Source organism: Nomascus leucogenys, chromosome 4, assembly GCF_006542625.1.
Source record: "Nomascus leucogenys isolate Asia chromosome 4, Asia_NLE_v1, whole genome shotgun sequence".
In the NCBI taxonomy this organism is placed as follows: Eukaryota; Metazoa; Chordata; class Mammalia; order Primates; family Hylobatidae; genus Nomascus; species Nomascus leucogenys.
In genome coordinates, this window is record NC_044384.1 from 20,515,687 (window position 1) to 20,542,863 (window position 27,177).

General features: G+C 41.2%; 1 pseudogene; it reads right to left on the reverse strand.

The window, feature by feature from the left end:
- Nucleotides 1-24,349: 24,349 nt before the first annotated feature.
- Nucleotides 24,350-26,477, reverse strand: LOC100591304 (annotated as a pseudogene).
- Nucleotides 26,478-27,177: the final 700 nt, after the last annotated feature.

A 27,177-nucleotide genomic window follows, 5' to 3' on the forward strand; every position in this document is an offset into this window, starting at 1 on the left:
GAGGATTGCCAAGCAATCTGGGGACATTCTTCTGCCACATTCTCTATAGCAAAAATAGAAACCTTGAGGTCTCCTGAGATTTCCACTGAAAAGCTAAAGCCTAGACAGATTAAGTGTGGTGTCAATGGCCATTGAGAACTTGGGGCAGACTTAACCTTAGGCAAAATTGTGATCTATACAAAAGTCCTTTTTAGTCCCCCCCACCACCCCCACTACTGTTTTAATTTAGTTTTTTAAAGATACAGAAAAGCACAGAATAATATTGTATATGATTATATATCATGCATATACTATGCAGACTTAACAAATCTTACTTTGTGTCATATTTGCTTTAGGTCTTTAAAAAAATATATTGCTGATGCCTGTGAAGCTTACTTTGGACCCTTCCCCAATCCCACCCCACCTTTCTGTGTCTACAAGTAATAACTATCCTGATATAAAAACATCCAGGCATGTTTGTCTCTATTTTTATTGTACATGTATGTATTCATAAGTAAGGTATATGTATTAGTTATCTATTACTGTGTAATAAATCACCCTAAAACATAGTGGCTTAAAATAATAGTTTAATAATAATAATAGTTTTTTCTCCTGGCTTCTGTGGCTTGGGAATTCAAGAGCGTCTTGAGTGAGCCACTGTGGCTTGAGGTCTCTGTAAAGTTGTAATCAAATGCTGGCTGGTGCGGCAGCCATTTGAAGGCTTCATAGAGGCTACAGGAGCCATTTCCCAGGCAGCTCACTCACAGGGCTGGAAGCTGGTATTAGCTGTTGGCAGTAAGTTTTAGTTTCTTTTCACATGGACCTCTCCACAGGGCTGTTTGAGTGTCCTCGTGTCATGGTAACTGGCTTCTCCCAGAGCAGGCAGTCCAACAGAGAGACAGAGAGACAGGAAGACAGAGAAAGAGAGAGAGACATAGCATTACTTCCTCTCTACCCTGTTGGTCAGTGTGGTTCCAACTGCTCACTCAGATTCAAGGGAGGAAACATAGACCTGAGCTCTTGGTGGGATGAGTGTCTGTCACATGGTAGTTAGGAATGTTGGACTGGATTTATCATAGGCAATTTGCACCCTAATCACCCCCATCTACCTTGCACAAAAAGGCCCAGAAGACACTCCCTCAACTAAAGCATTGAGAAATACATAAGTGAAGAGAGAACCTGAATCCTTGAAGAGCTTCGTGGTTGCTCTGGTTTGTAGAGCAGTTATGACAATGGTGGAGACCACCATTGAGATGGGCTCCATGATTTCAGAGGGGATAAGAGAAGCAGAAGACAAGTGGCTATATTTAACCACCAAAGTCATGGTGGGTGCATCTACTATAAAGGGATGCAGAGATGCACTGGTAATAAGAATTCCTAGACATTCAAAGATGTTCAATGGTGGTGAATTGATCATAGTGTCCATGGGAAGAAAACAGCCTACTAGAGTGCTTCTTGGTGTATGTAACAGGAAGACTGTAAGTCTGGTAGCCCCAAAACTGACTTGAGTCACCACAGTGGAGAGGCATGATTATTCACTGAATTTCCAGACATAAGTCAATTAACAGACCCACAATCCGTTAATTGAAGCTAGCTTGGGTCTCTTTGAGGAAGTACATATGTACAAACATACATAAAATTACATATAATACATATACAAATGTTTGATGCACATATTATAAATCTTCCTCAAATTTCCCCCCCTAGAGACTTGGGACCATTTAGTCGACGAACAGTGCATTGGGTAAAGGAAACTACCTGGACTTTTTTGGAAATTGCTAGACACTTGCTCTGAATTAATTCTAATTCTTAGAGACAGAAAATGCCACTGTGTCCCACAAACAAGAGCGAGAGCCTTCAGAAATCAAGAGATATTTGGAGCCTTAGCTTAAGTTCAACTTACAGTGGCCTAGTTAGTCTACAGACCACTCTGTGGTTATTTCTCAAGTCATTGAATGTAAAATTAGAAGAGACATCTTGGAAACTGGGAGAATCTCCATACTGGCCCTCTGACATATGGAATGAGAACCAATATGTCAGGAAAAGCTAAGTGGAAGCGCTTGGAACTTCCCTTCCTGACACAGGTAGTAAACCAGAAACAATATTACATCCCTGAGAAAATTACAAAATTACACCATCAAAGACTTGAAAGATGCAGAGGTAATTTTATTCATCACATCCCCAGTTAGGTTACCTGTTTGACCTGTAGAAGCTGAATGGATCTTATAGAATGACTGGGTACTTCCATAAACTTAATCAGGTGGCAGCTCGAATTGCACCTGCCATCCCAGATGCATCCTAATAATTTTACTTGAGAAAATTAACATATGTGGTATGCAGCTATTGACCTAGATGAAATCTTTTTCTCTATTCAAAATTATGAGGATCTCCAGAAGCAATTTGGTTTGACCTGACAGGGCCAAAAATTCACCCTCACAGTCTTGCCTGAGGGCTTTGTCAACTCTGCTGCCCTCTGCCCTAATATAGTCCATAGACAGCGTGGTCATCTCTACAGTCCACAAAACATCACACCCATACACTGTGTCGACATTATTCTGATTGAATCTGATGAGCAGGAAATAGACAGTTACTTTAGATGCCCTAGTAAGTCATATATAACCCAGAGGGTGGGAAATAAACCCTACACATTTCAAGGGACCACCACCTCATTGATGATTCTGGGGGCTCAATGGTTTGAGCCATGTCAAGCTATTCCCTTCAAGATGAAAGATAAGTTGCTGCACTTTGCACCATCTACCATGAAAAAAAGAGGCATAATGCTTGATTATCCTTTTTGGGTTTCAGAAGCAACACATACCACATTTGAGTGTGCTGCTTTGGCCAATCTACAGAGTCTCCCACAAAGATGCTTGTTTTGAGTGGAGACCAGAAAAAATTAAGGCATTGCAGCATGTGCTGGCTGCAGTGCAATCTTCCCTACCATTTGAGTCTTATCATCCTGCAAATCTGATGATGCTAGAAGTGTCCATGGCAAATGGGAATATTATATAAAGCACTTGGCAGGCTCCAATAGGACAATTACAGTGCAGACCTCAGTGATTTAGAAGCAAATCTATGCCCTCTTCTGCAGCTACTATTCTCAGTAGCAAAGTTTTGCCCTGTTACTGGCTTTGCTTTGATAGAGACTGAACACTTAATCATGGTTAGGCCTGAGCTTCCTGTAATGACTACATATTGTCTGATTCATCAGCTTTAACAGTTGGCATGTGCAACATCAGTCAGTCATGTAGTGGAAATGGTATATGTGGGACCAAGTGCAAACAGGTCTGAAAAGTACAAGTAAGTGGCATGAGGTGGTACCTGTGATTCCTTCAACACTTACTCTTGTTGTATTTCCTCCTCTCCATCAACCTACATCTGTTGTCTCCTGGGAAGTGCCATATAACAAATTAAGCAAAGAAAAAAAAACGCTCAAGCCCATTTACAAATGGGTCTGTATGGTGGGCTGGTACCACCCAACAGCAGACAGCTTAGGCACTGCAGGCTCACTCGGGGTCAACTGTGAAGGATAGCAGTAAGGAAAACCCTCCCAGTGGAAAATCATTTTGCAGTACATTTTGTTGCCCAGTAGATTTGGAACAAGAGATGGCCAGACATGTACTAATTCATGGGGAGTTGCTAATAGTCTGGCTGGATAGTAAGTGACTTGTGATAGAGGGAAGAGGCAGACAAATGTCTAGGCAGATAGGGAAGGGTCCCGGATGAAACCTCACCTTCAAGCCAAAACAGCCTGAAGGCTGAAAGACTGGACTGTTGGTCCCAGATGAAACCCATGACACAGAGGGAGGACTTCTGCCCCTGTTTGCCCGCCCTTTCCTGATTGATTCTTTCTGAATAATGCCTTTAGCCTCTCGAATGTTGCTTTATCCAATACTATCTACGGCTTGCCTGGGCATGCCCACATGTGCACTGGGGTAATGGGGTGGAGCCACCAGGAATTCATGCCTTATGCAGGGTCAGAGCCTGGCCTCTTCAGCTAGTGTGTGGTGGCACTGGTGAGGTGGAAACCTGCTTGCAGCACCTCTCTCTTTGCTGAGAGCTTTCCTTTCACTTAATAAATTCTGCCCTCCTCATCCTTCAATATGTCCGCATGCCTAATTCTTCCTGGTCGTGAGATAAGAACCTGGATTTAGCTGAACTAAGGAGCAAAAATTCTGCATCACTAGGAAATAATATTGAAAGACTGGTGACAAGGAAACTGGGAGAATAGATATGTGGATACAAATGCTGAAGATATTTGTGTCCCACGTGAATGTTGACCAAAGGGCATTGATGTGGTTTGGCTGTGTCCCCACCCAAATCTTATCTTGAATTGTAGCTCCCGTAATTCCCACGTGTCATGGGAGGGACCCAGTGGGAGGTAATTGAATCATGGGTCAGGTCTTTCCTGTGCTGTTCTCATGATAGTGAATAAGTCTCATGAGATCTGATGGTTTTATAAAGAGCTGTTCCCCCGCACATGCTCTCTCTTGTCTGCCACCATACAAGATGTGACTTTGCTCCTCCTTTGCCTTCAGCCATGATTGTGAGGACTCCCCAGCCATGTGAAACTGTGAGTCATTTAAACCTCTTTCCTTTATAAATTACCCAGTCTCAGGTATGTCTTTATTAGCAGTGTGAGAACAGACTAATATAGGCATCTACTGCAGAGGAGGCTCTTCAAAATAGTCTGCAAAGTGATGGGCTCTGAGGATATCAGTCTGCCTCTTTCCCTAGCCGCCCCAGTGCTTACTCAGTGAGACCATGAACGAAGTGGCTGTGGTAATAGGTATGGAGGCTCTGCATAAGCTCATGATAGGGACTTCCCTCTGCCAAGGCTGATCTGGCTAATGCTCCTGATGAGTGCTTCATCTTCCAACAGAAGAGACTACATTGACTCAATATGGTGCCATTCATTGGTACACTGGACCTCTCCTATCATGGGGAGGGCAGGGATTTGTCTAACTTGAACAAACAAGTGTTCTGAATATGGATGTGCCTTCTCAGCCTGTCATGTTTCTGTCACACCATGCTCACAGATGCCTTATTCACTGTTATGGAACAGCATTGCCTCTGATGGAGGAACACATTTCACAGCAATGGGCTCATGCCTATGGAACCAACTACTCTTGCTACATATCCTACCACTTAGAGATGACTGGCCTGATGGAAACCCTGAATGTTTTCTTGAAGACTAAGTTACAGCACCAATTGGAATATGGCACCTGGAAAGTATGATGTTCTATCTTGAAGGATATGTATGAACTTTGAATCAGAGACTAATATTAGGTCTAACTCTCCCAGATCCAAAACTCTTGGGCCCAGGAATCAAGGAATAGGAATGGAAGTGGCTTCTCTCACTATTATACCTAATAATTCATTCTCTTTTTCTATTTTCTGAAAAAGTTTGTAGAATATATAAATTATTGGTTCCTGACTATGATGTAAAATGCACTTATAAAACTATCTGCATCTTTGGGGGCAGAGGTATTTCTCTGGTTATTTAATTTTTAAAATGATTTTTGTTGTTATTTATTTAGACTTTGTATTTATTCTTGTTAATTTTGATAATTTGTATATTTCTAGGAAATTATCATTCTTCCCTGTATATTCACTTTTTTACCTAAAATTACCCATAGTATTTACTAATTATTTTAAAAATCTGCTGTACCTGTTTTTATCCCTTACTAGTTTTGTTTCAGTCATACAGTTAATTTTGTTCAATCTTGCCAAATATTTTCTATTTTATGTGTGTTTTTAAAGAACCACTTTGATTTTGTTTGACCTTCTCTACTGTTTGTTTTCTACTTTATTAGTTTTCTCTCTTAATTTTATTATTATGTTTCTTCAATGTTCTTTGGGTCTTCTCTGCTGTCCTTTTCCTAGATTCTTAAATTTAACAATTCATATGTTTTTCATCTTTCTTTTCTTTTTTTTTTTTTTTGAGACAGAGTCTCACTCTGTCACCCAGGCTGGAGTGCAGTGGCACAATCTTGGCTCACTGCAAGCTCCGCTTCCCAGGTTCACACCATTCTCCTGCCTCAGCCTCCTGAGTTGCTGGGACTACAGGCACCCGCCACCACGCCCAGCTAATTTTTTTTTTGTATTTTTAGGAGACATAGGGTTTCACCGTGTTAGCCAGGATGGTCTCGATCCCCTGACCTCGTCATCCGCTTGTCTCGGCCTCCCAAAGTGCTGGGATTACAGGCGTGAGCCACCACGCCCGGCCCATCTTTATTTTCTTAATGTAAGTATGAGGCTATCTATTAGGACAAATACCTAATGCATGTGGGGCTTAATACCTAGATGACAGGTTTATAGGTGCAGCAAACCACCATGGCACATGAATACTTATATAATAAACCTGCACGTTCAGCACATGTATCCCAGAACTTAAAGTAAAATTTAAAAAAAAAAATAAGTATAAGGCTATAAATTCACCTCTAAGTATCATCAGTATATATTGCAATTGTGGTTCATCATATGTGAGTCTGCCACTGATATCAGTTCTAATGATCTTGTCCTTACCATCAGGAAATGATGTTTAAGCCATGAGTTCTTTAGGAGCACATGCTTCAATTTCCAAATATGTGGACATCTTTACTTGATTTTCCAGTTAATTTCTTTTAACAATAGAAATAATAGAAACTTATTTGAAAATTGAGTCCTGATATGTGATCCTTTTCTTAATGTTTCAGGTGTTCTTTAAAAGAGTACATATTTTCTTTATTTTCTTTTCTTTTCTTTTTTTTTTTTTTTTTTTGATGCAGATCTCTCTAATTATGCATCACTTTGAACAGATCTTCCATAGATGTTTTAATTTTTTTTCTTTTTTTGACGTGGAATCTCACTGTATGGCGCGGGCTGGAGTGCAGTGGCATGATCTCAGCTCACTACAACCTCTGCCTCCTGGATTCAAACGATTCTCTTGCCTCAGCCTCCCAAGTAGTTGGGATCACAGGCATGCACCACCACACCCGGCTAACTTTTTTTTTTTTTTTTTTTTTTTTGTATTTTTAGTAGAGTTGGGGTTTCACCATGTTGACCAGGCTGGTCTTAAACTCCTGAACTCAGGTGATCCACTCGCCTTGGCCTCCCAAAATGCTGGGATTACAGGCATGAGCCACCGTGCCTGGCCCATCTGGCAATTTCTGATAAAGGTTGTTAAAATTTTCCACTCTGGTTTTGTTAACTTGTAATTCTTTTAGTTTTTACTTGATATATTGCAGGGTCGTGTGTTAGATACATACAAGATTATGCTGGCTGCGTGCATTGTTTTGTAGTATGATGTAGTGTCTTTCTTTATCCTTAGTAACCTTTTTAAATTAAATTCTATTTATTTGATACTAATATTGTAAAAGTTTCCTTTGACAAATATGTGCCTTGAATATCATTTCCAAAACTTTTCTTTTTAATATTTCACTGATAACTTTGTTTTAGAAATTCTCTGGACTTGGTTCATTGTAATTATCATCATTGCTCTTTTGTGTTAATCTAATTGGATGGTCCCTGTCCTTTAATAGGTAGGTTGATTCAATTTATATCTACTGTGATTACTGTTGCATTTGAATTATTTCTACCATCTGGTTTCTCTTTATCAACTTTTTACTTCTCTTTCTTCTCTGCTTTCTGTTGGGCTAATAAAGTTTTTTATGTTCTCTTTGTTTTCCTCTCCTGTTTCAGAAGCTCTTATTGATATTTCATTCTTGCAGCATTAAACTTGTTTATTTCTCACAATGGGTCAAGCTTATCAGTATCTCTAGTTCCTTCCAGAACAACACAAACACTTAGGTATACTTACCCATTAAATCTCCGCTGCTACCCTACTTCATTCATCTACTCATTCAACAAATACTTTCCAAACACCTCCTATGTGTTAGGGGCTGTGCTAAGGATTGAAGGTGAAGGGATAGCAGAGAACATAGCAAAACTCCTGTCTCTTAGGGAGCTTATACTCAATGGGGAACTGACATATGCATGCCTGTTTCTTCTTGTTGTTGTCCAGAGCTTCATCTTTAAAGAAAATAAAATGCATAAAACTTTGCTTATTATTTTTTGTCTTTTAGTACTCAATAATTAATTAAAATGCCCTTCGTCATCCTATGTCTACAAAGCTCATCAGTGTGTCCCTACTCATGTGTGATAGTAAAGCTGGGTAGAATTCCAGGTTAACAGATATTTCTTTTTCTTTTTTTGAGATGGAATCTCACTTTGTCACCCAGGCTCAAGTGCAATGGCATGATCTCAGCTCACTGCAACCTCCACCTCCTGGGTTCAAGCGATTCTCCTGCCTCAGCTTCCACAGTAGCTGGGAGTACAGGCGCATGCCACCACGCCTAGCTAATTTTTGTATTTTTAGTAGAGACAGGGTTTCACCATATTGGCCAGGCTGGTCTTGAACTCCTGACCTTTTGATCCACCCACCTTGGCCTCCCAAAGTGCTGGGATTACAGGTGTGAGCCACCACGCCTGGCCCTAGCCCTAACAGATATTTTTCCAGCTCTTTGAAAATTTTACTTCACGAACTTCTAGAATAGACTATTGTAGATAAGTCTTTTTTTTTTTTTTTATTTTTTAGTTGGAGTTGCACCCTTTTTGCTCAGGCTGGAGCGCAGTGGGGGCGATCTCGGCAACCTCTGCCTCTCAGGTTCAAGCGATTCTCCTGCCACCTCCCGAGTAGCTGGAATTACAGGCACGTGCCACCGCGTCCAGCTAATTTTTGTATTTTTGGTAGAGATAGGGTTTCACCATGTTGGCCAGGTTGGTCTTGAACTCCCGACCTCGTGATCCACCTGCCTCGGCCTCCCAAAGTGCTGGGATTACAGCCGTGAGCCACCGTGCCCGGCCAAGAAGTCATCTTTTAACCTAAATGCCACTTTGTAGGTAACAAGTCATTTCTCCCTGATGACTCCAAAGATTTTTCTATCATTGATGTTCTTCAGTTTCACAGATATGTCTAGGTAAAGATTTAATTTTATTTACTTTTCTCAGTACATACAGAATATCTTTATGGTGAGGGTTCACGACTTTATTCAGTTCTGGAATATTCTGGAATAAGATCTTCAAATAATGCTTCTCTGGAATTTCCTCTTTTGTACTTTCTTGACTCTTTATTGGTGCATGTTGTAGTCTGTCACTCTAGCTTCTGTGTCTACCTGTTTCTTTTTTTTTCTTTCTAAGTCTCCTTCGTTTCTCTGGCCTGCATTCAGGAGCATTACACAGTATTACCTTGAATTTATTAGTTATCTCTTTACCTGTATCTAGTCTAGTATATCCTATCCCTTGAGTCTTTAATTATCATTAGCATATTTTTATTTCCTAGATTTCAAATTGCTTGTTTTTCATACACTCCTCTTTTTCATCCATTTGTGCCTACTTGATGTTGATTTTTATAGTTGGTTTTCCTTCATTTGCCTTTAACAATCTTAAACATAATGACTTAAAATCCTTTAAACCTTTAATTAATATTTTAATTTTCAAGGGAGTCAGTTAATTAAATTGATCTTCCTGGTATTTATTTTCCTGTTCAAATTCCGAATTTTGGGTTGTAGGTTCATCTTTTCTAGGAGGCTTCTTTCTCTGGTGGCTTTGCTGCTGTCCCCACCTACCCTCCGCATCCCCATAGTAAACAGTCCAGAACCAGCTTTTATAAAAGCCTTGAGATACTGCAAAGCCAGACACAGAATCAGGCAGCAGCATAGCTAAGGTCCTGTGAGAAAGGATGTGTTAATGTCCTCCTACCTCCCTTTTTGGGCATGCAGCTATGAAAAAAAAACGGAACCTTAATCAACTGTTGCTACAGCTTTTTCCAGCCTTTTTATTCACATGGGGGAAGCTCACTCCTGCTTTGCATTCAGTCCAAGACCCTGGTTCCATTTCCCTATCTCATAGCATTCTTCTTTTTATTTTTTGAGACGGACTCTCACTCACTCTCTCCCCCAGGCTAAAGATCAGTAGCACCATCTCGGCTCACCGCAACCTCCACCTCCCGGTTCAAGTGATTCTTGTGCCTCAGCCTCCTGAGTAGCTGGGATTACAGGTGCACACCACCATGCCTGGCTAATTTTTGTACTTTTAGTAGAGACAGCTTTTCGCCATGTTGGCCAGGCTAGTCTCAAACTCCTGACCTCAAGTGATCTGCCCACCTTGGCCTCCCAAAGTGCTGGGGTTACAGGTGTGAGCCACTACACCCAGCCTCTCATAGCATTCTTAATCCCTGTAGTTCCCCAGGAACTGAACCCCAGACTAGCTCTGCCTGTTATAACCAAAAGCCCCGCAGGGCAGCATCTGCTAGTGTTTGGTACAGAGGTGGCGCTTATGAGACAGAATGTCTTCAAAGCGTTATTCTTGCCACCAGCATCCAATCACCTCCCCATTTTGGTACTCTCCCCAGGCACTCAGGATGGTATTGCAGCAGGTCCAAGTGCACTTTATACCACATCTTCCCAACCCTCCATCAAAATCTATATCCTATATATCATTATCCTGAGCCTTTAATCTCCTCTGTGCAAACGTTAAACTGACTTCCCTAATGCTACCCATATTACAGCTGGGACAAATTATCCTTAAGGGAAGGAGTAGTCCCAAGTGAGATTTTATGTTTGCAGCTGGTATTCCCAGCTGGGGGAAAGCATTCCTAAGGGCCAACTCCAATAATAATGAGACAGAGAATTGCTAACATCTTCAGTGTAATTATTCCAAGGTATCTGAGTTTCCATTTTATTTTCTTGCAGAATTTAATTATATATTTGATTCCAGCTACTTAAATGTAATAGCTAAAGACACCAGGCTTTGTGTAAGACTGGGAAATTAAAGGATTACATTCATTAATTCATGTGATTTAATACTTACACGTTTTGGCAAGATATTCATTGGTCTCAAAAAGTTTGGGACAGATATGGTGGCTCACCCCTGTAATCCCAGTATTTTGGGAGGCCGAGGCAGGAGGATCACGTGAAACCAGGAGTTCAAGACAGCCTGGGCAACAAAGCCAGACCTTGTGTTTACAAAAAAAAATTTTTTTTAATTAGCCAGGCATGGTGGCACATGCCCATAGTCACAGGTACTGAGCAGGGAGGATCACTTGAGTCTACAAGTTTGAGGCTGGCAATGAGCATTCCAGCCTGGAAAACAGAGCAAGACCCCATCTCAAAAAAAGGAGTTGTTTATTAAAGTCACTGCTACCCTTTCAGCAAGCAAAGATCGACTTAAATTCCCACACAGGGGAGGTTTTACTTTCACATATTGCACGAACCAGAATAGTGTTCTAGTGCATGCTGATCCATAATTAATTCATAGGCTCACACAGGAAAACCACCAAAACGCCTTGGTACTGGACAGTAAAAATGAGGTGTTATGGATAGGTTTTTTTTTTTTTTTGAGATGGAGTCACTGTCACCCAGGCTGGAGTGCAATGGTACAATCTTGGCTCACTGCAACCTCCGCTTCCTGGGTTCAAGCAATTCTCCTGCCTCAGCTACCCAAGTAGCTGGGATTATAGGCACTCACCATCACACCCAGCTAATTTTTTTGTATTTTTAGTGGAGATGGGATTTTACCATGTTGGCCAGGCTGGTTTCGAACTCCTGACCTCAAGTGATCTGCCTGCCTCAGCCTCCCAAAGTGCTAGGATTACAGGGGTGAGCCACCATGCCAGGCGGATTCATTTCATTTTTTTCACTTTTTGAGACAGAGTTTCACTTTTGTTGCCCAGGCTGGAGTGCAATGGTGCAATCTCGGCTCACAACAACCTCTGCCTCCCAGGTTCAAGCAATTCTCCTGCCTCAGCCTCCTGAGTAGCTGGGATTACAGACATGCGCCATCACACCCAGCTAATTTTGTATTTTTAGTAGAGACAGGGATTCACCATGTTGGTCAGGCTGGTCTCTAACTCCCGACCTCAGGTGATCCACCCACCTCGGCCTCCCAAAGTGCTGGGATTACAGGCAGGAGCCACCGTGCCTGGCCCAGATTCATTTTTGAACTTAAAATAATATTTATTATTGTTGTACTCATGAGTAGTTTTTGGCTCCAACAAATTAACCTCATGTGTATATATCACAAACATCACCCAACAGTGGCCAGAGAAGAAGCCCTGAATCCATCACCGAGAACCCCAAGGCCTCAGGGTGAGTAGCAATAGAGAGGCACCTCAGCATTCTTTCAGGTCCACATATTTTTCACCAGAGCTTTTCATAAGTGGGTACAAAGTATATTGATTTGAATTTTATCTCTCTTCACTCTTCTTCTTTTGCATACATTAGCCAGAAGCAGGTATCAGGAAAACTCAAATGTCTGGACCATTTATAAACTGGGTAATAAATTCCTAAATGTGCTACTTACCTGTCTTTTTTTTTGTGGAATTTTAAAATGGAGATAGAGCCAGTGTTTCTGAAGGACAATAACATAAGGAAATTAGAAATGTCATATGTTAAGCTATCATTATCAAAAAATTCTGAAACAGCACATCGAAAACATACTTTTGCAAATTCTGAGGAAAAAAGGCCACTGACTTTCATGCAGACTTTAAATATATATTCATAATCTACAATTTACTGCTGTGCTCTGGCCTCTAAAACTTTTTATTAATCTTCCATTTTTCTTCTGGTACAGGAATGTCACTCCATCATTCTTAATACTTCTGCTTTACTTTGGGCTGTCAGGAGTAATTTCCTTGTGGTTAGAGATGCAAATAGCCTCCGCCTTCCTTGGAGGGTCGCCCAGGCCCTGCCTAATCCCTTTTTCGGGGGAAGAGGCTTCATGCAGATGAGAGACAGAAAACTCAGCAGCTAAGAAAGGCAGTGTTTGGGGAAGAAATGAAATTTTAAAATTCCTTTAGTGGTAGCTGTCATGGAGTGTTTTCAATATGGAGTCCTGCTTAGTACCTCCTGTTAAATGACACACCCTGTCCTGGGGCTGGTGCTAACAGAAACATAGAGTGCAAGATTCAAGCAGATTGTTTTATCCACGCTCACCCAATAAATGTAATTAGCGAGCACCCTCTCAGCTCCAGACTAACAGAGATTGTACCCTGGAGCTCCAAGGAAACAAGGTAAGAACTAGCATGCAGTGGAAGGGCTGATCACAGCAGATGATTCCAGTATGATCAGGTGAGCACGGGTACAGAGGAGGGTCTTGACTGGGCAGTCACAGAAGGGCATGGACAGGAGACACTGTCTTTCCATGTTGCCTTTAGGTCGTGGTTGATTTTCTGTGGATGAGCCTCATGGCTCTGTTACCCAGCGAGGAGAAGAAACACTTTTCACCTGGGCTCTTTTCTCAGTGTATTCTGAGCTAAATCAATGCAGCACATCCTACCACCAGTGAGGATCTCAGGTTTCTCTCATTCTGGTACCCTTGCCTATGAGGCCGTCTGACCCAGTCGGTTCAAGTGGAAACCCCAAAACCTCCAGAGGAAAAGCTGGAAGGTAATAGCATCCTAGAGCCTGACTATTCCACGTGGGTCCACTGACCAACGGCAGCAGCACAACCTGGGAGCTTGTTAGAAATGCAGACCCGCAGCCCCATCCCAAAACTTCTGAAGCAGAATCTGCACTTTAACAAGATCCCCAAGTGATTCCTATGCACAGTGAAGTTCTGAGAAGCACTGACTTAGGATCATTTATATGTGTGGGAACCAAAGTGCTAATCTTCCTACCTGCTAAAGGCTGAATGTCTGTGTCTCCCCAAATTCGTATGTTGAAATCTAAGCCCCAGTGTGATGGTATTAGGAGGTGGGGCTTTTGGGAGGTGATTAAGTCATGAGGACTGAGCCTTCATGGATGGGATTAGTGCCCTTGTAAAAGGAACCCCAGAGAGCTTCCCCAGCCCCTTCTACCCTGTGAGGACATAGGGAGAGGATGGCCATCTAGGGTCAGGAAGACACCTCACCAGACACTGAACCTGCAGGTGCTTTCATCTTGGACCTCCTATCCTCTACAACTGTGAGTAATGAATCTTTTCTTTTTCTTTCTCTCTTTTCTTTTCTGACAGGGTCTTACTCTGTCACCCAGGCTGGAGTGCAGTGGTGTGATCACAGCTCACTGCAGCCTTCAACTCCCTGGATCAAGCAACCCTCTTACCTCAGCCTCCCAAGTCGCTAGGACCACACGTGTGCACCACCAGACCCGGCTAATTTTTTTTATTTTTGTATAGATTGGGTCTTACTATGTTGCCCAGGCTGGTCTTGAACTCCTGAGCCCAAGAGATCCTCCCATCTTGGCCTTTTAAAGTGCTCGGATTACAGGCATGAGCCACTAAGCCTGGCTGAGAAATCAGTTTCTGTTGTTTATAATCTACCGATTGTATGGTATTGCTATAGCAGCTCAATGAACTAAGATACTACCTTCCTCAACTTCATACACATAACACTGAGGTGCCCTTCTTAGATTCTCAGATATTGCCTTGCTGTAAGGAGAGAGGGATTTGAAGAGAATGCCGCAAGGAGGAAGTGAGTGAAGCAGATGGCTCTCAGGGAGGGGCTGCCTCTGAGGGGAACTTTGCTCCATGGCAAAGGTGAGGTGGGTAGAACACCATCTAGAAATTCTCACAGTTGACAGGGCTGGAGATGCAGGGATCACTTGTTCTAGTAATATCCCCTGGAAGAGGAATCCCTGACCTGCTTAGTGGAGACCACTTCTCCTCCACCAGAGATAAGAAAGCTGTTTTTACGGTTGTGATGTTCAACCCTGGCTGCCCATGACAGTCACCGGGAAGCTTGAAAAGATACAATGCCTGGTCCCCCCTGCAAAGACTCTTTCAAATAAACTGGTTGGGGGCAGAAACCCTGATGATGATGATGATGATGATTATTATTATTATTATTATTATTATTATTATTATTGAGACAGGGTCTCTCTTTGTTGCCCAGGCTGGAGTACAGTGGTATGATCACAGCTCACTGCAGCATGGAACTCCCAGGCTCAACTGATCCTCCCACCTCAGCCTCCTGAATAGCTGGGACTACAGGTGTGCTACACCAAGCCCAGCTAATTTTTGTATTTTTTTGTGGAGATGGGGGTCTCACTTTGTTGCCCATGTTGGTTTCGACCTCTTGGCCTCAAGTGATTCTTCCTCCTCAGCCTCCCAAAGCACCCAGATGATTCTAATGGGCCAGGGCTGAAAACCACTGAGGATAGGAAACTCTTAGAAAATGATAGCTGTTAGAAAATCCTGGGTCTACTCTAGCTGCTTCCTTCCCACTTCCAGCCTCTTTTCCTTTCTCTCCCCTAACTCTCCACCTGGCAAAAGCTGGAAATGACAAGAGATGGGAGAGGGGCAGGATGACCCCAAGTGCAAAGGAGTGTCCACCACTCGAGGTCCTAGCAGCTGTTTACCATGGCTGCAGGTGAGAGGCGCTTCCGACGGGAAAGCCCATCCCAGCTCACTGGGAGACCTGCTGTGGTGTATACTCTGCCAGTGCTGGGCCCGGGTTGCTCAATTTTTAGCCAGGGAGAATTACAGGAACTGTCTGGAGCTCCACTCCCAGACAATTTGTTACTCACCTCTTTATCTTCGGCTGCTTGTTTTTCAAATTTCCTCTTAAACCCCTTAATCTCCATTTTACACCTTACTGTCATAGTCCTTTCAGTGAGTTCTCATTTTGTAAGTTCCTAGCAGTTGCCTGAATGACACAAATTTGTTATTTTGATTTTTTTATTTGACCAATTTGGACTGAGATTTTAAGCTAACCCATGCATCAAAAGCCACATATGTGCACATACGTAGGGTATGTGTGTGCGTGACGGTGTAGCCACAGCATGGATGGGATCCAAGGCATTTTCATATCATGTCAATTTCCAGTGGGTGTGGGAAGCCGAGCTTGTCAGCATGGGCCACTGTGCAAGATGCTGTCTAAACTCAATTAGACACATCCCTGTGTTCAATAAACGTAAATGTGTGACTTAATGGACTTAAGAGAATTTACAGCCCCTGCATCCCAAATTTCCCTACTTTTAGCTATCAAAGTAAGTGCACTGACCCCATCTGTGTTACCTCCCGTGGAGATTGGAGGCAGACATTAAGCCCCTATTCGTGACTACGTTTTTGCCTATTTGGTTAGGAGCTATGCCTTCAAGGTACGAGACCCAGAAGAGGCAACCTGGGGAAGCCCCACAGGACCTGTGAGGACCAAAAGACATCTAGAGGTGGATGGAGAGGGTGCCCAAGGATTTTTTTTTTTTTTTGGCTTTTTTTTTAGGACTGACCCTGGATCAATCCCCATAGCCCTAGCAGAATACTGAGAACATAAAGGGCAAGTGAACAACTGGTCAAGAATAAATGGACAGTTACACACAGTACAGATGTGGAGCAGTGTCCCAGTGTTTGAAGCCTCTGGCTGACGCCGCCCCCCCATCCACCTCCTCCCAGACTCTAGACAGCACCTTGTGGGTGCAAACACCAGGGAAAGCCTCCCTACCCCTCCCCTCCTCTTTCCACCTCCAGGCTAATCTGCCCAGGCTTGTCACAGCTGTGCATTGAGACTTGACACCCTGTGCCCATATCACTTAATTATCAGGACTGAGACAGCCTAAGCAAGATAGGGAGACCCTGTCTCCACAAAAGAAAATTGTAAAATTAGCCAGGCCTGGTAGTGCACACTTGTAGTCCCAGCTACTTAGGAGGCTGAGGTGAAAGGATTGCTTGACCCAGGGAGTTGGAAGCTATAGTGAAGTATGATCACGCCACTGCACTCCATCCTGGGAAACAGAGTTAGACTCTGTTGCTAAAAAAATAAATATAAAAAATAAAAAATTAAATTAAAAATGATAAAAAATTTTATTTAAATGGACTAAGAACTGAGGCCACCTGTGTCAATACGGCTTAAATGTTTTAGGAAATGCTTCTGGGAAAAGAAGGGGCAGGGGCAGGCTGAGCTAGAGGATTTTATCTTTCAGGCCTTCTTACTACTTATTCAACACGACAGAAGGAGCTTGTTTTCTTAGGAACCAGGGCTGCCTGGCTTTCTTAGGAAGCAGAGGAAGGACCTCAGACATGCTGTGGGACAGAAGGAACAAGAACAACAGAGAATATCTGAGAGCAGGATCTGGGTCAAGACACAGGAACCCAGGATCTAGAAATCTCCAAGTTTCTACTGGAGGAGTGAAGCTGGGTGCTGCAGTTACACAGATGTAGGTGGTTTGTCTTCCCTCCGTAGTGAAATCATTTAGGATTCTGTAGATGCTGCTTTCAAAGATCTGCAGAGGGCTCCCAGGAAAACCGTTTCAAACTACTATCTACTACCAGATAGTAGACTTTGGAGATTAATAATTTAAAGTGTCAAGAAGATAAAACTTTTTTTTTTTTTTTTTTGAGACAGAGTCTCGATCTGTCGCCAGGCTGGAGTGCAATGGCGTGATCTCGGCTCACTGCAACCTTCACCTCCCGGGTTCAAGCAATTCTCCAGCCTCAGCCTTCTGAGCAGCTGGGACTACAGGTGCATGGCAGCACGCCCAGCTAATTTTTGTATTTTTAGTAGAGACAACGGGGTTTCACCATGTTGGCCAGGATGGTCTCGATCTCTTGACCTCGTATTCGGCCCACCTCGGCCTCCCAAGGTGCTGGGATTACAGGTGTGAGCCACCGCACCCAGCCCATAAAACATCTTTAAGAATAGAATTGCTCTGGCATGGAATTGATCTGGTATCTATTCTCATCGATGAAAGCACAGTTGCAAAATATGGATCTATGAGCTTTAAGCAAAGGAAGCCTTGTACATGGAGAGGAGAAGGGAGCCATGATCTTATGTGGGCCCAGGCTGGGGTGGTTACATCTCTGCTGCCTAAGAATTTGCATGCTTGAAATAAAGCATTTTATTTTGCTCTCAAGAGCAGGCCTGAGTGGGAAGCTGCTGAGAACTCACTACAGAGGATGCTGGTCATGAGAGAAGGGACTTGGGCTGTCATCCTAAGGAGGTGGTCCCAATGACTGCTCTTCTACCAGACATACATTTATAGTCACAGAGGGCATGAGAGGACAGCCTGAGATGCCCCGCAGTCTGGCAGTCGAGGGCATTTCTTTGATGTTCCTGAATTGTGGGGAAGCCTAGAAGAGAGCAGAGGGAGGTAATGTGACCTCTGTGCCCTGGGAGCCTCTCTATTTCACAGGTTTGTTCCCAGGTCCCTGGACCAATGTGCAAAGGGCCTGTGGGCATTACTACCCTAGAGTTATTCTGAGCCCCATACTGAAGGGTGTGGGTCCCTCAGAATGTCCAGCAAAGTAAGGCAAACTACCTGGAGTCCATCCTTGTCCTCTGGACTTTGTCTTTTCTACCAAAACCAAGCCAGACAGATTCAAGCATAGTATGAATGTATCCTCCATTTCCTGGGTTAGCAACTTGAAGCCCATCAACAAAGTTCTGGGCTATCCTCAGGGACACAAAGAAAGACTCAGTCGTGTTCTCTGACCTTCACAGCTAATAGTTTCTCTAGCTAGAGGAAGAAAGCCACTGAAAAGGAAATTGGGTACACGGGTACAATTAGACTGCACAGAGGTCACAAGACAATAGAATGGAAAGCAGTATCCTCCTTTTGTGCATATCCATGACCCTTCATAAAATAGTCACAAATATGATGTTTTGATTACACTCTCATTATCTGGAAGAACAGGTCACATGTGTATGTATGTGCCATGTGCCTCATTATTGGAACCTGTTTCTATGCCTTCCTCTAACTCTAACTCTACCATATGAGTTATACCATATAGTGGGAGGTAGAGACTTCCTCCCACTACAAAAACTGAAAATCTGAGATATTTTATTTCTCAGCCTTCCGTTCATCAGGGCATAAGCATGTCACCAAGTCTCAGTCAATCAAATGTAACCCATCTGGACTTTTTGTCTCTGAAGAAGCAGAGAAAGAAGATGGCCAAGATACCCATATCTCATCTCCAGAGACACTGTGGCTGCCATGCTTCTGACTGCACCCACTGTCCAGAGCTCGTGGTTACTGATAAAAGTGCCAGAATCATGTGATCTAAAGTGGTAGACACAGTATATTTATAGGACTATTAGTAGCCTGACCTTTTTTTTTTTTTTAATAAGGTTTTGAAAATTTAACCTCCCTCTCTTCCTCCATTTTCTGAGACTGGATCTCTTGCTTCCACGGCAATTTGGTGAGTTACTAAAAACCCTTCCAGAAAATTGTTTTTCTGGTTGGATGAGAATTAGTTTCTGTAATTTGCAACTTAGGCTGGATAATCACATAAAATACAACAAGTTAAAAAATATTAGGTGGTGATAAAACTAGGATTTTAAAAAATAATTTCTACTTCTGAACAAAGCAAAGTGAATAGGAGCAAGATTTATCCTCTCACTTTAAGCAACTAGAAAACTGGATAAAATAATGAAGCAATATATTTACACACTAGACAGCAGGCAGTACAAGCCTGTAATCTCAGAAAAGGAGCAAGATGAGCCCTGTTATTTCACAAGCTTATTGCCTAGAGGCAGTTTCCAGACCACAGCATATGGAGGAGAAACCCAGAAAGAGCCCAATAATCTTGAAGACTAGAGAAGATAGGGCTCACAATTCAGAGAGGTCAAGATGGCTAGAATTTGTGGGACAGAGTACTAGAGAGAAGAGAGCTGCACAGAGAGAGCTCTGGAAATCTGTAGAGGGGTCCTCTTAAATTTTTTACTGAGAACTAACCTGAATATACATGAGAAAAAGACCAGGGAAAGAACCACCTAAAAGGAGCACACTAAACAATGAAGTGCAGGCAGGACTGGAATAGCTTGTACTCCCTCCAGCCAGAGTAAATGTGGGTCAGACCTTGTAAATGTGGGTCATCATTTAGAATCCTCAGAAGGGTACCATCTTAGCAGTGGGGTTACATTAGCCCTGGGCCAAAAGATAGACTAAAACCACCCTAACAGAGCTTAAGAGCAAATCTCAAAAGAAAAAAAAATTCAAAAGAATACAACAAAGTCTAGTGCCCAGAAACAAATTCAAAGTGTCTGGTACCAAATAAAAAATTCCCAGGTATGCAAAGCATCAGAAAATTATAACCGAAAATGAGAAGAAAAAATTCAATATCACAGGCCCCAAAATGACAGACATAATGGATGTCAAGGACGTTAAAAGAGCTTTTATGAATCTGTTCCTTATATTCAAGAAGGTAGAGGAAAACTTTGCCATAATGATGACAGAAATAAAACACATGTTTAAAAATATATCTAGAGGTACAAAAAAAAAAAAACTGAAGTAAGAAACACATTGGATGAGATTACCAGTAGATTACACACTGCAGAGGAAAAGATCCAGTAGTCTTGAAAACATAGTATATAAATTACTCAAAATGAAGCACAGGAAAAAAAGACAAAAAAATTAATAAAGCATCTGTTACCTGTAGGATGTTTGGCATATGTGTGATTGGAGAGAGGACAGAGAACGAGACAGGAAAAATTGGAAAAAATAATGGCCCAAAATGGTCCAAACTTGACTAAAACCCACAGGTTCAAGAAACCCAGTGAACTCCAATGAAAGAAATAAACCCATGTCAGAGATCATCACATGCAAACTGATGAATATTAGTAATAAAGAAAAATTTTTAAGTAGCCAGGGGAAAAAAGATAAGAATAACAGCAGACTTTATGTTCGAAATTATGTAAGCCATAATATAATGGAAGTTCATTTTTTAAAAACTGAAAAAAAAAACCCATACCTGTCAACCTAGGTTTCTTTATCCAGCAAAAATATTCTTCAAACTCAAAGCAAATGAAGACTTTTTCAGCAAATAGAAGCTGAAAGAACTCACTGTAAGCAGGCCTGCACTATAAAAATAGTTGAAGTTTTTCTGGAATAAAGAAATATCTACATTCATTCCTTTGATAATCTCATCCAGTTTTATGGCTTTTAAATAGTATCATTAACCTAACAGCTGCTAAGTTTATATCTCCAGCCTCAAACTCATCCCTGAACATACATACATACAACTGCCTGCTCAACGTCTCAACTTGAGTGTTTAATAGCATCACAGACTTACTGTGTCCCAGACTGAATATCTAATTTCCACCCACAATCTTCACCATCTGGATAAATGACAACATTATGCTTGAAGTTTCTCAGGCCAAAAACCCTTCAAAGTATATCCTGAATCTGACCATTTATTTTTATTTTAAAAAAATTTTTATGGATACATAATAGTCATACATATTTAGGGAGCACATGTGATATTTTGATATAAGCATATGATGTGTAATGAACAGGGTAATTGGGATATCCATCACCTCAAATATTTACCTTTGCTTTTTGTTAGAAGCATCCAGTTCCAATCCTCTAGTTATTTTGAAATATACAATGTTATTATTAACCATATTCACCCTATTGTAATATCAAACAATAGCTCTTATTCCTTCTATATAACTGTATTTTTGTACCCATTAACAAAGCCCTCTTTATCTCCTCACTACCTTTCCCAGCCTCTTGTGACCATCACTCTACTTTTTACCTCCACAAAATCAATTTTTTTAGCTCCCACACGTAAGTGAGAATATGTAATATTTGTCTTTCTGTACCTGGCTTATTTCACTCAACCTCATGTCCTCCCATTCTATCCATGTTGTTGCAAATGACAGGATTTAATTCTTTTTATGGCTAAGTAATATTCCATTTTGTATATGTACCATTTTTTAAATTCATCTATTGTAGACACTTAAGTTGATTCCATATCTTGGCTATTGTGAATAGTGCTGCAATAAACACAGGGCATAGATATCTCTTTGACATACCGAGTTATTTTATTTTGGCTACATACTCAGCAGTGGAATTGCTGAATCAATTAATAGTTCTACTTTTAGTTTTTTGAGGGACCTCCATACTGTTTTTCACAGTGGCTGTAATAATTTACATTCTCACCAACAGTGCATGAGCATTCCTTTTTCTTCACATCTTCACCAGCATCTGATGTCTTTTGTGTTTTGGCTAAAAGCCATTTTAACTGAGGTGAGATGACACCTCATTGTGGTTTTGATTTTCATTTCCCTGATGATTAGTAATGTTGACCATTTTTTAAATATACCTATTGGCCATTTGTAAGTTGTCTTTTGAGAAATGTCTGTTCATATCTTTTGCCCATTTATATATGATATTATTTTTTGCGATTGAGTTGAGTTCCTTATATATTCTGGTTATTGTTCCCTTTTCAATTGAATAACTTGCAAATATTTTCTCCCATTCCATAGGTTGTCTCTTTACTTGGTTAATTGTTTCCTTTGCTGTGTGGAAGCTTTTTAGCTTTATGTGACCTCATTTGTCCATTTCTGCTTTGGTTGCCTGTGCTTATGAGGTTTTACTCATGAAATCTTTGCCCAGACCAACGTCCTGGAGAATTACCCCAATGTTTTCTCCTAGGAGTTTCATAGTTTCAGGTCTTAGATTTAACTTTTTAATCAATTTTGATTTTATTTTTTGTATATATTGAGAAATAGGGGTCTAGTTTTATTCTTCTGCATATGGACATCCCCAGTTTCCCCAGCACCATTGATTGAAGAGCCTGTCCTTTCCCCAGTGTACGTTCCTGGCACCTTTGTCAAAAATTAATTGGCTGTAAATATGTGGATTTATTTCTGGGTTCTCAATTCTGTACCATGGGTCTATGTGTCTGACTTTATGCCAGCACTCTGCTGTTTTAGTTAGTACAGCTTTGTATTATGTAGGTAACATGATATCCCAGCTTTGTTCTTTTTTTTTTTTTTTTTTTTGAGAGGGAGTCTCAGGCTGCAGTGCAGCGGCGAGATCTCGGCTCACTGCAAGCTCCGCCTCCTGGGTTCACGCCATTCTCCTGCCTCAGCCCCCCCGAGTAGCTGGGACTACAGATGCCCGCCACCATGCCCGGTTAATTTTTTTGTATTTTTAGTAGAGACGGGGTTTCATCATGTTAGCTAGGATGGTCTCGATTTCCTGACCTTGTGATCCGCCCTTCTCGGCCTCCCAAAGTGCTGGGATTACAGGCGTGAGCCACCACGCCTGGCTGCTTTGTTCTTTTTTTAAATCAGGATTCCTTTCACTACTTGGGGTCTTCTACAGTTCCCTATAAATGTTAGGATTGTTTTTTCCTTTATGTGAAGAATGTCATTGGTATCTTGATAGGGATTGCATTGAGTCTACAAATTGCTTTGGGTACTATGGACATTTTAACAATATTGTTTCTTCCAATCCATGAACATAGAATCTTTCCATTTTTTGGTATCTGCTTCAATTTCTTTCATCGATGTTTTATAGTTTTCATTGTAGAGATCTTTCACTTCTTTGATTAAGTTTATTCCTAGATATTTTATTTTATTATCATTATTATTTTTTTTTTTTTTAGAGATGTGGATCTCACTCTGTTACCCAGGCTGGAGTGCAGTGGGTTGATCACATGTAGCTGCAACCTTGAACTCCTGGGCTCAAGCGATCCTTTTGCCTCAGCCTCCTGAGTGGCTAGGATTACAGGTACAGTCTATGGGTCTGGCTCTTTTATTTTATGTGTAGCTGTGGTAAATGGAATTGCGTTCTTGGTTTCTTCTACAGATAGTTCACTGTTGGCATATAGAAATGCTACTGATTTTTGTGTGTTAATTTTGTATCCTGCAATTTTATTGAATTTACAGTTCTAATAGTTTTTTTGGTGGAATCTTTAGGTTTTTCTAAATATAATATCATGTCATCTGAAACAAGGATAACTTGATATCTGCTTTTCTAATTTGGATGTCCTTTATTTCTCTCTTATTTAATTGCTCTGGCTAAGACTTCTAGTACATAGTTCTAGTACTATGTTGAATAAAAGTGGTGAAACTGGACATCCTTCCCTTGTTCTAGATCTTAAGGAAGGTTTTCAGTTTTCCCTGTTCAGTATTATATTAGCTGTGGGTTTGTCAAATATGGTCCGTGTTGTGTTGAGGTATATTCCTGTGGTAACAGTTGTAATGTCTCCTTTTGTCTATTTGGGCCTTCTCTCTTTTCTTTTTCTTAGTATGGCTAAAGGTTTGCCAATTTTGTTTACCTATTGTTTTTTTCAGTTTCAAATTTTATTTCATTAACTTAAAAGGTAGACAAAATGTTTATTTCAAATCTAATGGAAATTTATCTGAAACAAGTAACTTATTTCAAGTAACTTATTGTACAGTCCATTGTCCATTTAAAAATATTTTTTCTTCCAAAAAACTGCATTGAAAAACTAAAAATTTCTTTTGTACTGCATGAAAGCGAGATGCAAACTTCTGATGTAAATTTGTTTCACTGTCAACTTCGATGATAAAGATGAGAGGCACAAGGGTTCACAGCTCAGTTAAATGACGCAAACAAAAAGCTTCTGTTTTCCTCCAATACAAATTCGAAGCCTCCATTCATGTCTCTGACAGTAGTACCACAAACTTGATGCTGATACGAGGTTACTTCTTTTTCTTTCTTTTCCCTTTTTTACTTCCCTCTCCTTGTTGAAGACTTTGGTCACCTCCTCCTATTTTTTGTGTCCTTCTTTTTAGTTTAGGTATTATTTCTGCTGCATACAACATTACTGACTTACATGATGGGAACTGTACGAGGCAGAGGCTGCCATCTTCCTGTTTGAGATGGACCCGGACTCTGCCTCTGTATTGGACATCACGATTCCATTTTCTGGAGTACATTTTATTTTTCTCAAGAAATACGTTAAGTCCAACTTCTGAACCTACATCTTGAATCTCCATAGCTGTAGGATTTTCAACAGCCTTACTTATGGGGATTCACCTTCCCTCTGTGATGGTCTTCTTATTATTTAAATAAGCAGGATAGATACAAATAAACCTGTCCTGCTTGGCCGGGAACTGCATGGCAGTGCAAGCCATCTTCACAAGAGTTCAAACAGCAAACCTTATTTACCTATTTTAAAAAAAAAACAAAGCTTTTTTTCATTGATCTTTTGTAATTTTCTTTAGTCTCAATTTTTAAATTTCTGCTTTGATCATAAATTTTTCTAGTAATTTTGCCTTTGGTTTGCTTTTGCTTTTCTAGTTAGGTTATTTATGTGAAGTCTTTCTATATTTTTGATGTAGGTGTTTATTGCTATAAATGTTCCTCTTTATATTGCTTTTGCTGTATCACAGGTTTGGGTATGGTGTGTTTCCATTTTCATTTGTTTCAGGAAATTTTAAAATTTCCTTTTTCATTTCGTGACCAGGGGCCATTCAGGAGCATGTTTAATTTCCATGTATTTGTGTGGTTTTCAAAGTTCCTCTAGTTATGGGTTTCTACTTTTATTCCATTGTGGTCAGAAAAGATATTTGCTATAATTTTAATTTTTTAAAATTATTTGAGATTTGTTTTGGGACCTAACATATGGTCTAGCCTCGAGAAAGTTCTGTGTGCTGAGGAGAAAAATGTGTATTCTGCAGCTGTTGGATAAAAATGTTCTGTACATGTCTATTAGGTTCAATTGGTCTGTTGTGCAGATCAGGTTCAATCTTTCTTTGTTGATTTTCTACATAGATGATCTTTCCAATGCTGAGAGTGGAGTGTGAAGTCCCTAACTATTATTGTATTGGGGTCTGTCTCTCTTTTTGGCTCTAATCATATTTGTTTCATATATCTGGATGCTCCAGTGTTGGGTGCATGTATATTTATAATTGTCACATCCTCTTGCTGAATTGATATCTTCATAATTATAAAATGACCTTGACTTTAGAGACAATCACATTTAGCCTTTGCTGGTCCCTAGCTTACAACAACAACGACAACAAAACAAACGTGTGCGAAGGCCACTTCTTTCACGGCAATGATTTTTTTTTCTTCCCATGAGCAGCTCTGGACCTTCTGGCTTGTCAGAATCTTTGGGAATGGAGCCTAGCATTGTTAATGTATTATCGAATTGTTTGCTAGTATTTTGTCAAGGATTTTTGCATCTATGTACATCAAAGGTGAATCTGCATTTTTTAGTGTTATTTATGGTCATTAAAGTTTGAGAGCCCTTGCTACGTGCTCTCTGGGGTAACTCAGTAGCAAAAACACACCTGTGAAATGTAACATGAAAGAGAACATTTCAGCCAGTGACTGGATATATGTTCCTGGGGGAGTTATGATAGTTGTCACCAAAGCAGAACTCTTTGAGAACAACAAAGTGGGAAGATCCAGCCCTTTGGACGGCTCCCCAGACCCTGAATGCCATCATACAACAATGCAACTTTGGATTAATGTCAATACTCCAAGTACACTGACAGTTTGTGACTATGATTGTTTAGTAAGAAAAATGCATCAGGTGTCTGGGCTATCAAAATAAAACAGAAAATTGCTGCCATGAGTATATGTAGGATCAAAACCAAGGCTGGTGGCTTTAGCGCCTTGCATATAATGCTCAACAAAATGTTAATGTTGATCAGCCTCTGACATCATTCACTCTTCACCCCACCCAAATCTGACTTCTGCCCTTCCATTAAGCCAACTCTCCCCCGGTCACCAGTGAGATGCTTTTTCTTTTTTCCATGATCTCATGGCCACATACCTAGATCTCTCCCTCCCTGGGTGATATGGAGGATGTTGATGAGTCCGTATCACCTGTCTGATGGAGGAGTCCATGCGACCCCTCTCTCCTGGATTCCTCCTGCAGTTCAGCCACTTCTTGTCATGCTCCTTTGTGGACTTCTCCACTCACCCTTTCAATGTTGGTGCTCCCCAAAGTTCTGTCTTCTTTGCTTCTGAGAAACAGGAAATTATTGTGGATAACCCCAGGTCATTCTCTAGTCTAATACCTTGAGGAGTGTTCTGGGTGGTTCTGCTAACTGAACCTAACAGATTCCTGTATCATTTGGAAAGTGAGAAGGCATTACATATTAAACATCAGGCATTCACAACTCCCTAGAAGTTCCATCACTTCTTTGGACTTTATAAGGATTCTCTCATCTAAATTTTCCACCTTGAGGATCTTATTCAGTCTAGACTTCAGAGGAAGTCTAGAAATGTATAAGAGAAGCTTCTTCTCTTCTCATGAGAAGCATGTGGTCAGAGAGGTAATCTTGGAAGCAACAGACTGAAGAGGTTCTTTGAAAATAAAATTTAGGCCAGGTGCAGTGGCTCACGCCTGTAATCCCAGCACTTTGGGAGGCCAAGGTGGGCAGATCACCTGAGGTCAGGAGTTCGAGACCAGCCTGGCCAACATGGCGAAACCCCATCTCTACTAAAAATACAAAAATTAGCCAGGTGTGGTGGTGCATTCCTGTAGTCCCAGCTACTCAGGAGGCTGAGACAC